Source organism: Podarcis pityusensis (assembly GCF_964106645.2).
Source record: "Podarcis pityusensis genome assembly, chromosome: 5".
NCBI classification, from domain to species: Eukaryota; Metazoa; Chordata; class Lepidosauria; order Squamata; family Lacertidae; genus Podarcis; species Podarcis pityusensis.
Window position 1 is genome coordinate 54,004,392 of NC_138032.1, and position 16,942 is coordinate 54,021,333.

Genomic DNA, 16,942 nt, shown 5'->3' on the forward strand with positions numbered 1-16,942 from the left:
GACCATTTTAAGACAAAAATGAAGAAAACAACGTAGCAATCTTGTCCCAATATTTTCTTACATTTGTGACCTGTCTTGTGCCCTACTTTGTAGCAGAAGGAATGTTATCCGTAAATGAAAGAAGTGTGTTACGTTATATTTTAGACTACATAATTATAGTATCATTAGGAAAGATGGTACTGTTCCGTTATCGTCTGACACCTAGCACAATGTAGTCTGATCTTTGACTGACTCTTCTTTGGAATAAATGTGCATATGATATTTACTGTTCAAAATAGTTGCTTTCAATGAAATGCACTAACCTGTAAATGATAACCATAGCTCCTTTAGTAAAGACAGTCACAGACATTCTTACATATTTAATCCAGCAGAGTGCAGCAGAGATCAGGGAATCATAATATGGAATACTTAATTATATCGGGGAATAGTTATTGTTGTGGGGAACAGAAACAAGCTCAGTAGTTATTTTCATCTAAAAGTGTGCTTAATGATATGGCAGCCCCAATATTACAATTTAGCAGAATAGCAGCAGTGTTGTGGCTTTTTGTGGAAAAATTACTATTTAAAATTTGAATAATATGCATAGGGCAATTTGCATTTGGAAAAATTTAGTTTGCATCAGAAAAATTGCTGGTGCCCTAGAATAATTAATTAACTTGTTTGTTTTTCTTTGTATTTAGTAAACAAAGCTAAAATGTTTGAAACTGCCAATTTTGCCTAATATTGTGTTTGCAGTTGGAAACCATTCATTGATATTAAAGAACTTATGAAATCAGGAGGGAAATATTTTGAAAAATATAGCAGTAGAAAATGTTCTGCCCCCTATCACTTGATAAAATATTTTCTTGAAAATTCTGCTTTTGTGTTTAACTGTCTTGAAAGGTAAAAATCCTATTGCTCTGCCAAGAGAAACCGGAGACTACTTTTTCTTAAAACTGTGGAAATAATTCAGAATGAAATGATTAAAGTAGTTTAATGTGAACTGATGGATTATTGGAGAACATTTGGTTTTCCATGAGACCTCAGTAACATCCTGTCAAAATTCTGAGGACAGAGATGTTAAAAGCATAGATGATGAAGGCATTTGGCTCAAAAGTAGTGAACAAACAGTGGTTTCTTGATTCCAAATTGAAAAGCAAACTACTTAAAAAAAATCATCTGACCTAGGCTTGAAGAACCTATCTAGAACTTGAAATGTGTGTTACTCAGATCAGTTTACATATCTTACTGACAGAAGAAAGGAGGGCATGAAAAATTTATGACAGGAAAGACTTGGCGTGTCAGAGTTTTGAAAGACACAGATCAACAAACTTGCTCGTACATGTTTGTGTGTTCTTTCCCCCTCTCAACTTCTGGTGAATTGTTGCTCCAGAGACTGATTTTACAGATTTAAACCTTTTCAATAAGCTATGACAAGGTAAGAGCCTAAGTGACCTCAGGTGAAAGAGACCGGTTACTGCTGGGAGATATATTTGTTCAATAAATCATCATTTCAACAGCCAGGTTGCTTTAACTTTGCCAGCCCTTACATCACCTGTTAAGAATGCTGCCTTGGCTGCGGAAATTCATTTTTAGGAGAAATTCAAAATGCTGGGGCTGTCCTTTTCTTCCTGTCCATTTCAGCATACAGTGTATTATTTAAGGCCTGGAGTAAGATTGTTCTGAAACAGGATGCAGAGAAGCTCATTTAGGAGTGCTACTAGGCAGCAGCACCTTAAAGCATTCCACCGTAAAGTCATTAGGGGACCACATTTCTCTTACAGTTTGCATTATGCTTCTCTCTGTGTGTCATTTGAGCTCTCTGTGTTTCTCTTAAACGAGAACCAACTGGGAGAAAGCCACATCATCGGGATGAAGAAGAAGAAAAAATCTCCAATATTGCTTTGGAAATTTCACAATCAAAAGCACATTTTCGAAGCCCAGCCACTGACAGTGTGAACTAAAATAGGAAACATATGACATAGGGAACATGACAGCCGAAAAGAGAAAGTTGAACATTGTGACTATTTCATTATTTGTCTTCAGTCTAGAGCAGCCTCCTTCAATAGAAGGCCCTTCAGATGATGCGGATTACAAGTCCCACCAACCCCAGCCAGCATGGCCACGGACAACCTGAGTTCAAATCCACACTCAGCCTGTGTAGTCAGCTGATGGGAACTAAAGTGCAAAACAGCTGAGAGCACCAGGTTGGGAAAGGCAGCTGCAGTCTCTCTCTCTCTCTCTCTCTCTCTCTCTCTCTCTCTCTCACACACACACACACACACACACACACACTTCAGAAAACTGTCCTAGCACTGCTAATAACTTTTTTAAAAAGATTATTTTGCCAATACATAAATCTAGTCACTAACTAAAGACTGTGCCACCAGCTTTTTGCCAATGCATGCTTGTACACGAGGAGCCACGTCTTGAGTGAGAGCTGAGCTAATGCATTCACTTTCTACTGCAGCAGCAGGAGGACTGGGAAATCTTCCTTCCAATGGTTGACATGTGTCCTCTTTTCCCAGGACGCATCCTCTTTTTCATGGGTAAGTAAAGTGAGAGTGGTCATAGCGATCCATAGTTAAAAGTAGAAGTCGGCAAACGTGTCCTCTTTTTTGCTCTTCAAAATACGGCGACCCTATTAGGTGAACAGAGCTGGCTTTAAACGGGAGATGAAAGCTCAGATCTGCACTCGCCTGATGTCAGCTACAGAGTACAGTGGTACCTCGGGTTAAGAACTTAATTCGTTCTGGAGGTCCGTTCTTAACCTGAAACTGTTCTTAACCTGAGGTACCATTTTAGGTAATGGGGCCTCCCACTGCTGCCGCACAATTTCTCTTCTCATCCTGAAGCAAAGTTCTTAACCTGAGGTACTATTTCTGGGTTAGCGGAGTCTGTAACCTGAAGCGTCTGTAACTCGAGGTACCACTGTACTGGCATTAACCAAACGACAGAGGCAGAATTAGGGGCATGTGACCAGTTCGATCACACTTGGTGCAGAGCCTCAGGGGTGCTGCAGAGGTCCACAACTATTATGTAGAATGGAGTACGAGAGGAGGGGGTGCCGATTTTTGACGTCACACGGGGTGCTGCTGAAATTTGAGACCCTAAGGTCTGGCACTGCAGACTAGATCAGGAATGGGAAACCTCAATCCCTTCATGCTTCTCTATGTGGTCCTTGGAGTCCTCCCCAGGCTATACCCCACACTGGTCCCGCTTTGCACCCTCATATTTTTGCCTGGCTGGAATCAGTCCTTTGAGTATAGACAGTAGACTACATTGGGTTTGATTGATAAATGGCTTGAGCTGTTATAAAACAGCTTCCTGGGTTCTTTATACTCTAAAGGCATCAGATTCATTTGCGTTTACACTCCATCAGAGTGTAGCTGTACAGAGCAACAAGATAAAAAGTAAAAACGCATAAGGATCATAGACAATGTAAAATGGCAACTCATTCTACTTTCTGGTGCAAAAGAAGAGAGAGGAGGAGGCTGCCCCTAAGTTAGTGGTGGGACCACACATTGAAGGGATCACTTTGAGAGTTAATATGAGCACATGGATAAATGGTTTTGGTAGCTGAGAAAGACAGTACGCGTGGAAGTGGTATCAAAATACAAGGCTGTGCTAATATTTATACAGCTGTAATATAAACAACCCCCTGTCCTTATGTTCCAGGTCAAGTAACTTTTTGGGTCATGTCCTTATCTTTTAAATATCTGTTTGGGCATAAAATAATCTCCCCTAAATATCTTAAAATGACACAAGATGGCAGTGTTTCAGAGCATTGCTTGAGTAGTATGCTATATAGCTATAGGGTTTTTTTAGATGTCCATCTCAGAAAATCCTCTCTGTCCAAGTGACCTGGGATACAGCTTAGCTTGATCATGGAGGTTTGTATAAACAGAACATTTCACCAGTGTATGCCACATAACTGAGACTGATGGGCACCGGCAGGGTGCGATTGTGACAGGCTGTAGCCCATTCTGGTCAAATGGCCCCAGGTTGTTTAGATGCCCTACAGCAGCTTTCCCCAGATCTGTGCTCCTCCAAATGTTGGACTGAGGATATCCGTTGTAGTCCAACAACAATATGGAGTGCACTAGGTTGGGGTAGACTGACCTAGAGACATAAATATGCAAACATGCTAGTATTTATGTTCCTGCATTTGTAAACTGAATCCCAAGGAATGAAAATCTCTTCAGGAAATTAGTAGTTCCACCAAGGGACTAGGGAACAGTTGATCTGAGAAAGATGTGCTTAATTGCCTCACTGTCTCTGCATGCTATAGGCCACCCTTGTGATGTCCATGCATATAATATGACTGAAAGTCATTAAGTGCGTGATTTTTCCATCCATCATTAACTTGTAACTGAAAGGCATTGAATGTTTTTTTTAAGAAAACCTAAAACCTTTTATTCCCCTCTCATATGTATTGCCATCAGTTCATTTTATTTGCTACTTTCTTTACAGCACTTTGCAGCATATGTTACCCAAAGGCATCAGAGCAAGCTATAACAGTTAATGTAGATCATAAAACATGAAATATACTATCTAAACTTGCCCAATGATTTATTCTTGGCCACTAAATGCCATCTAAAAGAAAATTATTGTATGCAATTTCTGCTTGGGCCACAAGTTTGTACTTTTCTCAGTCTTCGGGGAAAGGCTATTCTTCACTTGTGGAACAGCTATGAAGAAACCTCGCTATAAACCTTTCTTCTATATACAGATATTTTCATGTGTGGGGAAGGGAAGCTATGTTCTCCCCCCCCCCCTTTTTTTTTTTTTTTACCTCTGAGGCTTCCCTGATAGTGTAGTGTCCATGCAAATAAATTTGCTGGGAAATTTAAAATCTCACCCCAACACATACACCCAGTCTGTTTGCAATCCTATTTCAAAATGTGGCTCTGTAAATATCACGAGCATCTATTTATTAGCATTCGTAATATAGCACTAGATCAGAAACACAATTCCCCTCCCCTCTCTCACACTCAATACCAGTACAGTTTTTGTCTATGTTTAATATTTTCCCTCACTTATATAGATATATATATTTAAAAGGTTAGTCAAAAAAATCTTAAGGTTGTCCACTAATTCCCTCTCTGCTTGTCAGAATGTGCATCTTACAGTACAAGACTCCTGCTATTATTTTATGGGTACTGTATTTCACATCTTTCAAAAACATTTTCATTGCTCATCTGCTTAATTCGCCACTTTGGTATACATTTAACTTAACTTCAAAGTAGAAAAATCGTTTGTCCTAGTCATTGAATGAGGATGGGAAAATCACACTGTTTGTAGTAGAATGAGAAGCAGTACAAATAATGGCCATGTGAGTTCTGGGGCTTGCTGAGAAGCAGTTCCACATCATAATCTGCCATCGAAATGCCCACACAGACCTTAGCAGCCATTGTAGTCTTCTGGCTCAGATCATTTAGGGCTTTTAAGGGGAGATCCAGAACCTTGAATTGGGCTCAAGAACAGACAATGGAGTTTGTAAAATATTGTTCCATGCCACCCCAATCTCTGAGTGCTTCCAGGCACTTACTCAGGGTTCACATTTCCTGTGGGAAATGAGGAACAGAAGAGACTGTGGTGTCTTTAGGATATATGGTTTACACATATATATAACTTGATCCTACGATGGAGGGCTTCACGGCATTAACACTCCAAGAAAGTCTTGTTTGTCCCATAGGTGTAGCCTTGGATTCAAACACTGCTCTCAAACATCGTTCTGCCTCTCTCTCTCTCTCCAGCTTGCTGCTTTACTTCCAGGTAACATCACTGCCACTTTAAACTCTGGCTTCATCCTTCTAACGATGAGCTGGGGGAAGGGGCCAGACCTTCTCACACAGAGCCCCTTTCCATTGTTTCCCTTAATAGCCCATCACTCCAGCTATCCAAAAATTCAAAATTCAAAATTGGGAAAGGAGTACGGCAAGGCTGTATATTGTCTCCCTGCTTATTTAACTTACATGCAGAATTCATCATGCGAAAGGCTGGGCTGGATGAATCCTAAGCCGGAATTAAGATCGCCGGAAGAAATATCAACAACCTCAGATATGCAGATGACACAACCTTGATGGCAGAAAGTGAGGAGGAATTAAAGAACCTTTTAATGAGGGTGAAAGAGGAGAGCGCAAAATATGGTCTGAAGCTCAACAACAAAAAAACAAAGATCATGGCCACTGGTCCCATCACCTCCTGGCAAATAGAAGGGGAAGAAATGGAGGCAGTGAGAGATTTTACTTTCTTGGGCTTCATGATCACTGCAGATGGTGACAGCAGTCACGAAATTAAAAGGCGCCTGCTACTTGGGAGAAAAGCGATGGCAAACCTAGAGAGCATCTTAAAAAGCAGAGACATCACCTTGCCAACAAAGGTCCGTATAGTAAAAGCCATGGTTTTCCCAGTAGTGATGTATGGAAGTAAAAGCTGGACCATAAAGAAGGCTGATTGCCGAAGAATTGATGCTTTTGAATTATGGTGCTGGGGGAGACTCTTGAGAGTCCCATGGACTGCAAGAAGATCAAACGTATCCATTCTTAAGGAAATCAGCTCACTGAGTGCTCACTGGAAGGACAGATCGTGAAGCTGAGGCTCCAATACTTTGGCCACCTCATGGGAAGAGAAGACTCCCTGGAAAAGACCCTGATGTTCGGAAAGATTGAGGCCTCAAAGAGAAGGGGACGACAGAGGACGAGATGGTTGGACAGTGTTCTCGAAGCTACAAACATGAGTCTGACCAAACTGTGGGAGGCAGTGGAAGACAGGAGTGCCTGGCGTGCTCTGGTCCATGGGGTCACGAAGAGTCGGACACGACTAAACGACTAAACAACAACAACAGGCTATCACCTCAACACAGGAAGCTAGCCTGGCTTCTATTTTAACACTTGCTGGATCCAGGGGCTAGAAGGGTCTCACATACAGCTTCCTTCCCACCCCCAAACTCACAACTATATCACTGATGTGTAACAATGTCATTGATGGGCTCTAATCTGCAGTCTAGCTACTGAATTCTGCATAAGATGAACTTTCTGGATGCCTTTCAAGAGTAGCCCTGAAAAGTATGCTAAAAGGAGTGCAATTTGGAGGTGGCCAACTCTAGGAAGTTCATAGGGGGTACACCAGCTGAAGTTGTGTTCATTATCAAATCATGTTTAATAGTATGTTCATTAATGAATAATGTTTATCAGTGCATTGCATGGGGAAAGCTATAGTTACTACCCCCACAAAAACATATTGGCCACAGATGGCAGCCATATTCTTCCCTCACCTCCACTGTCCCACTGCTTTAACTTCCAAGGCATTTCAAGGAAATCCAAGATGGTGGTTGGAAGCCACTTAGCTGCAGAACACTGGAAATTTGTTTTAAAGGAATCAGACGTTGGAAGAGGTGCCTATAGAAGGAACTCTATACAACAGCACTTTGCTGTGAATCCCCTTAACCCTTGATCATGCCCTGTCACCATCCTTACATTCTAGGATCTGGCTATGGCATTTGCCTTACTGTTGAATCAGCTGTTCAAGCATATCCTGTCCATTCACAGTTTGTCAACTTGGCTTTGTATCTTTCAGGAGAAAGTGCTTCAAATCATTTTGTTACTCCCCAGAGGTACTTTCCCCTTTTTTTCTTTTATTGTTAATGAACAAAATCTAGGAATGCTTTCAAACTGTAGCTGTTTTCTATTTTAAAACATTTTTAGCCATTCCCCCACGTAATACAAAATAGAAGAGGTATTTATGAATGATGGCTGCAGCATGAACCAAAAAATTATTCTCTATTAAGACTTGTTATCGCCAGTCCTGGTCAAATGCCAAACTAAGCATTGCGGCCAGTGACAGTTTTAAGATCTTATATACCTTGGGGGTGGGGGGAGAGCTAAAGAAAGAGTTGACTTATGCTATTAGAAATTGTAGAGTCCCAGGAGCATACAGACTTCCTTTCTCGGCCTGGTGTCCTCAGACTCTGTAGCCTCTACATGACATCATTCCAGTATACAATCCGACTTTGTCCTTCCAGAACTCCCAACCCACCTGGCGTGGTGTAATATTTGTTGTTGCTCATTTTATGAACTACTACAGCTAGGACCCAACGAATCCTTAATTATAGTGCAAACTGCTTCTCTGCTACAATGCTTCCTGCCTTTCTCCCCTGGGAATTTGTAGTATTTTCATTGAGGCCAAAACTTGAGTGCAACAGATTTCTTTCCCTGTAGAGATCGCAAAGCTGTTTATGATGATAATAAGAAAATAATTCTAATATCTCTTGCTGAGGCACGGGAAGGGAATGCGGTTATGTATGTGTTAATTCTTTTAATACATGCAGTCAGCTGACAACTCAAGTGCCCCTAGTTACGTACAAGCTGCCTTTTCTCTAATGCACCCCCATGTGTCTTGGGTCTATGCATAAGTGACATAACCACACATGAATGGCTGCGGTTTAGTAGTGGAGCATTGCATAGAAAAGGTTCAAGTTTCAACAATAGGAACATAGGAAGCTGCCTTATACAGGGTCAAATTATTGATCCATCTAGATCTAGAGTGGCTGGGGAAACACAGCTGGATGGGCAGGGTACAAATAATAAATTATCATAAACATCATCACATACAGGTACTAGCTCTCCAGGGTTTCAGGCAGGGGACCCTCCAAGCCCTACCTGGAAATGCTCTACCTGGGACTTTCTGTATCCAGAACTGATGCTGTACCACTGAACTATGGCCCTCTATTAGCATCTCCATGGAGGGATTGGATAATCCCCAGTCTGAAAGCCTGGATACTTGGTGCCACTCAGGGTGGATGCAACAGAGCTAGATGAACCAGCAACCAAGTCTGGAATAAGGAACCTGTGACCCTCCAGAGGTTCCTGGACTCCAACTTTCATCAGCCATGGCCAGTTGGCAGGGATGATGGGTGCTGTAGTCCAACAACATCTGGAGGAACATAGGTTTTTCTATCTTTGAATTAAATGATTCTTGTAACACTTCAGTAGTGACTATTTAGAATCAGATGCTTATAGGCTTCCCTTAGGCATCTAGTTGGCCGCTTTAAGAACAGGTTGCTGAACTAGATGAGCCAGTGGGGCTCTTCATACATTCTTTTCACCCTACCCCGATTATGTGTGCACACAATAATGTGTAATTGATAGGGGTAGATTCATTTTATGGCTTGCTAATAATTTTGTTATTATGGCATGATGCTATATGTGTCCCAGCCACAGCTGTCAACGTTTCCCTTTTTTAAAGGGAAGTTCCCTTATTCCAAATAGGATTCCTCACAAGAAAAGGGAAAAGTTGACAGCTATGGTCCCGACCCCTTGGCCTACCTAGCGGCAAGTTAGTATGTGAAGTCCCCAGCCCAGGATTCATCCAAAGTCCAAACTGAAGCACAGCCCTAAAGCATCCAAGCTGAGGTCCATAAATATGGGCAGTTGAGTAGACCCAGCACCTCAGCTCTGCTGCCCTTTTGTACTCTGCATGTTGACTGCAGCATATGGGCTTGATGAGGCATATGACCCTCACCTGTTCCAAGCCCACTCCAGCTGAGGAGTCACACCCCAGGGCTAGCGAGATCCACCTGGCCAGCTAGGGAACTGGGCTGTGGGCCCTTGCCTGCCTCAGCCTCCTGGAGCACCCCGACTGGACTGCTGCTCACAATCCCTCAGAGCCTGCTGGACAGGGGCCCCTCTGGCTCTGGTGGTGGGTCCTGCTGCTTTCTGTGTACTGACCCTCATCTCCATGTCATCTTCCATCACTCTGTGAGTACTTCCTACACCAACCTCTCCTTCTCCACCCCCAGCTTGCCCTGGTGTGTCCCTGTCCCAGCTACACCCCTCACCAGGATCTTCTTCCTCCTCCCTGTAGCCCTGCCAGTTCATGACAATATGTGAAATAGATCCCTGAACTGCATTATTATTACTACTACTATTATTACTATTACTATTATTATTATTAATTTATTTCTTATATTTTGAATTGTTATTACAGCTATGTGATTTTTGGCATGCATTTTGCCATTAGTATGTAGTGTAAACCACCCTGAGTACAATATTCTCAAAAGACAGGACACAAGTTTAAAAGAAATAAAATGAGGATTGTTTGACTTTGAAGTGCCACAAGGCTCATTATAATTTAGAAAAAAAGCTTTGTCAGTTTATAGGCTGCTGCAGGTTTTTGTTTCTGATAGAGAGAAATGGACTAGAACTCAACATTCCTGGGGCGTTTGCTAAGAGAATGAAACAACAAACACTTTTTAATCTCAAGGGGGTGAAACCACCAAAATAACAAAAACAATTACTGAACCCCACACATTTGATACTTGTTCTCTTCTTTCCATGCTATTTGACTCTCCTAGCTTATTATGATCAGGTACAACTTTTTCGGACTGCTGCTTAATTCCTTATGATGTCCATTTTGATTTCTGTTAGGTCTATAACATAGTTCAGCTGACACTTCTGACTGGCACAACTCTCAGAAATCAACATTATTGTGGCTTGCACAGCTACCAGACACCATTTGATACCAAATATATATGCTAACCAAAGAACCATCCAGGCATGGATAAAAGCTTCTTCATGTTGTTCCTCATAGTGCTATCATAGTAACTTGGTTGGAGATGTCTGATGTCCGACTCTGCTCTGTTTTGTGCCTTTCTTCGTAGGTGCAAATTTGCCAGGGAAGCAAGATTTATGGTGTTCTTTGCTGTTGATTCGTTTTCTTTTAAGACAAGTAGCACAAAAAAGTGAAGACAGAAATGACTGGCAGAAAATAATAGACAAATGCAATTTACTTACATAATAAAAACAAACTTAGAGCATGTGTATCCAAGTTATGACATTGTGTTTGGTTCACTTGAGAGGAGAACCTCTTTTCTGATACTTGGCAAAGTACATCAAGAGACATTTTGTTTTGCCCTGATGCTACTCACTTGAAATCTAGAATCTGAATCCAAAGCAAGTGGAAATGTTGTGAAACAAATGCATTTTTATTTTTATGCAGACGTGGAATTTGCCATCATTGCCCGCTAGTAAATCTGTCTCCCTCTCCCTCGTTCTTTCTCTCCTTAGCTACTGTAATTTTTGTGTTATGCGCTCATTGCTATCCTTTCTCCATGACAGTCTTCCAAATTAAACTTTAGGATTCCAGGAAAAAATTCTAACAAATGTTTAAATCACTCAGAAGCTTGGGCTAATGTGAGGAAAACAGAAGCATCCTTTGCAAGACTTACACCGTAGCACTGGACCATTTTAATTTCCAGCGGCCCATGTTACTTCTCAGGGATTTCATATGGCAAAAGGATGTAAAGGAAGGTGAAGCTTCCTTTAGGCTGCAGTGAAGTGGGAATGAAGATACAGGTGGGCATTTGAGTTAAACCAAAAGAGCACAGGGAAACTTGTACTTGGAAGAACATTTTGACATATTTTTCCTGCTGGGATCTGACAATCAAAACTGAATTTTGTATCTTGTCATTTGTCTTCTACCACAATCTCTAGCCAAACCATCATTTGCCTTTTGCTGAATGGAAGTTGCAGTGATCTTGCTGCAGACTATTGACTGAGAAGCGGGGTGGCAGTGGCACTGAATTTTGGCATTACACAGGGTGCCACTGAAATTTGAAAGCACTGGAAACAGAACAGTTCTCCCCCAAAGTATTGCATTGGGTTCAGCAGGAGAGGGGAAGACGATGGCATATGTATTTATTGATTTGAAACAGCTTGGTGCCGTTCATTAAAGGTACCAAGTTGGTTCACAATGTACGTAAAATTACTGAAATAATCAGTAAAATCTACACTTTAAAATGGAATACAGTAAAATGCATCAGCATATATCTCAAGTTACCACAAAAGCTTGGTATTAATAGCCAGCAAATGCCTGAATGAATAGATGAGCCTTGTATGCCTCACATTGGGCTATAAGTAGCTGAGAAACACATAATCAGATGTTGGTTACATTCTGCAAGATGGTTAATTATTTGAAAAGCAACACTAATCTCACACGGGCCATTCACATTTTAAAAATAAATAAATCATTCACATATTGCAAAATCAGTTCCCATTATCAAGCCAAAGTACATTTATGTAGGAACAGAAATCTGACAGTGGAGCTACCCAGAAAAGCCAACTTTCCAGCTCATTGTATAGTTGGAACTATACAATATTATTGCATTTGCAATGTGATTTGTATGCTGGTACCCTGGGAACTGGATCTATTATTTTTCAAAGTGATGTTCACCTAAGTTTCTATCTCCCTAAGTGCAAGATTCTTCAAACGGGTTGGTGGTCTGTTCAAAAGTATCAAATCCCAGTAAGGGCCGCACTTGTTATCATACATATAAATGAAATAGCAAGCAACTAAGTGGGAACTGCAGTTCTAGGAGTTTTAAAATATCAAGTTTTGTTTGCTTGATGTTGACCTCGGTGCTTGCTGTAATTTGGAAATATAAGACCCTGCTGGGTTTGTTAGTTCTATGGAAGCCAGCCAGAGTACTGGAGCTTCTAGGAATGCCTGCTGGAAGAAACAGTGTAAGTGAAGGTTAGATCACTGTAATGCAACTTCCTATATTGCCTTCCTCCAATATACTATTATCAAAAGTTTCAGCAGGGTACATGGCATTGCCTGGGTTGCAGAAATGCATGCCTAGAATCCCTTCTTTGAATCCCACAGCATACACATTCTGTCTAAGCAAATTTCACGTGACAAAGTCTTATCCCTAAAGGTCTAAGTGATTTGGGTGTTTTCAAATGAGTGATTCAGTCCCATGCATGTCTCTTGGGTTTTATTACTTTGAGGGACCTAAACAATAATTTCTGTTGGGTCTTTGCATTCTTCCATTTCTTTACACCTCAACAGGTTTGGGTCAGTTCTTGTACTTGAGGTTGAAATCAGATTGATATGAACCACATGCAGGTACATTTTGGAAATAGTGAGACTGCTCAAACTTCCTGACCTCATAGGAAGACTGCTCTTTTATTTATAAGGCAGAACCAAAACTCACATTTTACCCAAACTGTAGCGAAATGTGCTTTCTAGGAAAATTCTACAGATTATGCTTCAACATAAAGCTTGTTAGGTTCAGTTTGTATGGAGAAGGCTGTTGTTCCTTACAAGTTCTTTGATTACACTGTGGTCTGAAATTAAGGTCTTTGACTGATTGAAGTGACCCTTGCAATATGGACTGGTTGCATGACAAGGTCCCCAGGGCCACCCCAATAACTCACATATCACACAGGAATTTTTGTTTAAGGTTTTTGGCATAATTTTGGCCACAAATTTATTAAAATACAAAAATGTGAGTGGTTGCTTAGGCATTGGTTGCGACTATCTGCCCCCCCCCCCATGGGGGACAGACTGACATTCCACACGCCTGCGAAAGTCAGAAAAAGGGAATACACTTGGGGGTAGCGACAGAGCAGGGAACCTGCCCTCAGCCCTCCCCAAATGCAACCAGGGTCATTTGCATGGCCCGAGCCCCTTGCTAGGGTGGACAAAAGCAATAGTTAGCCCCTGATTCCTTTAACGGAATCCCTTGTAGCAGCAGCATTAGAGGGGCAGGCACAGCCAATCCATGCCCCTCAACCAACCAAGCCATAAACCAATGCCTAACTGCAACCTTACAAGTTGTGACGATTTGCTACGCAGTAGGCAAAAACCAAATGGCCCCAGCCAATCAGCCAGATGGACAAAAATCCTAACGGGCCCCTGCCCCAAGAGCAGATGACCCCATGACCGGCATAGCAAGGTCAAAGCAAACAACCCTAAATATGGGGGGGGGGGCAATCCGATGCATGGGTGAAAAGAGGAAGCCCTAGCCTTGTGCAAGGAGTTTTAGCATTTCTTGCTGTCAGTCAACAAATGGCAACATTAACTTCTTCCCAACAACAAAGGAAGCCCAATCGCATCAGTGGCCAGCGATCAATTAGCCCGCCCCACAACTTTGGAGTGTCCTGTCAGTCCCCACCGCAACACGTGCTCTCCATGAAGGAGAACACGCTTTATTCCTAAAGGCTTTGAACGATGTTGTGTGCCTTGCCTTTGTACAGTGAGTTCTTAAATTCCTAGGCTCTGATCCAAAGATCTTTGAGCACAGCAGAGGGCGAGAATCTGTGAGTTCTCACCTGCCAGACATATGCTGATAGCGATGGTTGGTGCTGTCAGACCTGATAACTCTGTCTATCAGTTCAATCAGTGCCACGCATGTAGTCCCATCGTGGCAAATGAACTGTACATGCGTTTCATCCTTTTGTACATATGGAACCTAATTATGAAGGGATCAATGTATGGAAGATTTATTCCATGTGCCGACTGGTCCTTACTCATTCAGAACAATGGTGGTTGCCTGCTCTGAATTTGTTTGTAAAACTTTTCTGGAGGTTTCTAAAAGCACTCCATTTCCTGTCTCCAGTGGTGACAGAAATATGTTTGCCACTATTCGATCCTGTATTGTTCTAAAGCCAAGAACAATTCAGAGCTATTTATTTTAATATTGATGGACAGCAAGGATTCTATTTGGTAAATCATTATCCTAACAGTGAGTTGTTTCTAATATTATCTTGCTGCTTTTTGTATGTGTATATTGGACTCGTATGAAGATATTTTATGTCAAATACATCACAGATTCAGGGATGATCTTAACAGATGAACATTTATTTTGGGTTGCAGTTAATAATTTTTCACTTTGAAGAATTGTTGAAGCACTTCAAAGAAGTGAAAAAAAATATGCCAAGGGTGAACTACTTATTTTGAATCATTATGATCCATTTCAGGAATGTGACCTGGTTTATAGATTTTATAAATAGATTTTCTTTCCCAAGAATGCATTCAGTTTGAATCCCATTACAACCGTTTATGATAAAACTCTGATCTCCTTTCCCCCATTCTCCTCCCCAAATACATACAGAAACACAGAAGCAATCATGGAGGTCACAATTTATAATTATGAAACTAAGAAGACTCACAGTGTGGTTTGCTTCTTAATTAGCTATGAAACAGTCTCTTTTTTACCTTTGGGAAAGCTGGGTGAACTTTTTTTCTTAGTAAGTAAAAAAAAGGAGGTGTAATTATTATTTGTTGAACCTTAACTTCTCTAGTCAAATAAACATATTTTCCATTTAAAAAATCCCTGAAATTCCCTTGCAGCAGGGGATCAAATAACTGGGAACTGCTAATGTGTTCTAGATCCTCAAAGAAGATCAAATGGAGAACTGGTCTCGAACCACTGATCAATACATAATGTTCATAGCTTTTCAGATATGTTGTTTTGACAATATAATGAACAGTACTTACCACTGAACACCAGTAATATTCAGGAGTTATAGAGAAAACCGGTGATGTGGTAATGCAGAACAAAAAGAATTAAGGCAATCTTTAGGTTGTCCTTGCAGAAACATATGTAAAATCTGGGAAGCAATGGTTCTGGCTCAATGAAGCACTAATAAGAACTTGCTTAGAGTGCAGTAATGTTGAGAAATAAAAAAAAGATGACAGTGAAGATTATTAAGGCATTAGAAGTCAGGTAGGGCTGTACGAAACGCAGTTCAAACAGGGAAAGCAGGTACTGCATTTTCAAATAGTTCAAAAACTTACAAAATGGAAAATGGTTGTGCCATGTGTCCATTGAGGGTCGGATGGAATTGTAGGTGGGCATCTAGGTGCAAAGTAGAGGATTGGATTAGTAGAATGTGTGTTAGATGTTTAAAGAAGTTTGCAATAACTTTTCAACAGCAGCATCATTTCCCTTGTACACAGACCACATACTGATTATCAAATTGTGCTCAAGTATCACACAATTGTAAAAACACTCGCCCAATTCACAAATGCTGGTGTATTCTCTTCATTTTATATGGATCCTCACAGTTCTTATATCACCCCAGACCTTGAGTATTGTTTCACAACATCTCAGAGTTATATTAGTTAAAGAAGTACTTAATGTTTTAATCTTAGGTAATGTCAAAATGGCACAGGAAAGGGAGGGGGCGATATCTCTCTCTTTCTAAACACTGAATTCATATCACTCAGTCTTTGAGCTGGCTTTTTTCACTTGGCGGCTACAATGTCCAATAGAAGAGACTTCTTAGAGAAAGTCAGACATAATCTTCTGTCTTTTATGTACAATTCATGCTGACATAATTGGCTAAATAGCATTATTTTTCAATGGGGAAATTTGTACCGGCTGAATTAAAGCAGGCCAGCAACAATATGATGTGGTGGCTAAAATGTCCTTCCTGTTTGGCAGGAAGAGGATCCATGAAATCTATGGGACATCCTCCCGATTGATAATCACTTGAAAAACGAAGAAAGAAAAAAAGAACTGAAAGCTGTTGATAAAAAATATTTTAAAAGGCTGCTTTTTATTTAACTTTGCTCATACAAACACTGGCACATCTCTAGTTTATTGAGTCCCATGATATATGGCTGTACCAAAATGAGTTTGCAAAAAAGCCCATACGTTTCCCCAAGATGATGAAGATGTAGAGGGATTTTTTTTTTTATGTTTGATGTTTTATTATGTTTCTGTATATGCTGTATATTCATTTTTTATCTGCTCTTCACCATAAGATTTCACCATAAGATATAGTAATAATGGCACTGAGATATTATTTCCCGCCCCAGTCTCCAACTAACTTTAAACATTTATTTCATGCAACACACACATATACCAGAAATATATGATAGCTTCCCAAAGCCATCATGCAAATTTCCAGCTAGTTTTCTTTGAAAAGAATCTTCCAGGGATACATTATAAAAGTGAGAGAGACAGAGAGAGCGCAATTGCTTCATTTCTTGACAGAAGAATCTTTAAAAGTACAGCCCATGCCAAGGTAACAGTTCACAGCCCCATTAAACTTCTCCAGCGAATGCCAACAGCTTCTCGTTGTGTTATCATGACTAGACCTGACCACTTATATCTTTGGCCTCAGCTCCATTTGTTTTCATGTTTCCTATTCTGTTCTTCATAAGGTGG

The 16,942-nt window shown here is 40.8% G+C and overlaps 1 long non-coding RNA gene across 2 annotated transcripts in view; it reads right to left on the bottom strand.

Annotated features, from left to right (window-relative positions):
• Positions 1-10,000: 10,000 nt before the first annotated feature.
• LOC308477331 overlaps positions 10,001-16,942 on the bottom strand; it is a 36,895-nt gene continuing 29,953 nt past the window's right edge. For both annotated transcript variants that reach the window (XR_013986495.1, XR_013986496.1), the window contains exons 3-4: positions 15,565-15,625; positions 10,001-10,698 (exon numbers count right to left, since the gene is read on the bottom strand). This is a non-coding gene — a long non-coding RNA (uncharacterized lncRNA). The remainder of the gene's footprint in view (positions 10,699-15,564; positions 15,626-16,942) is intronic.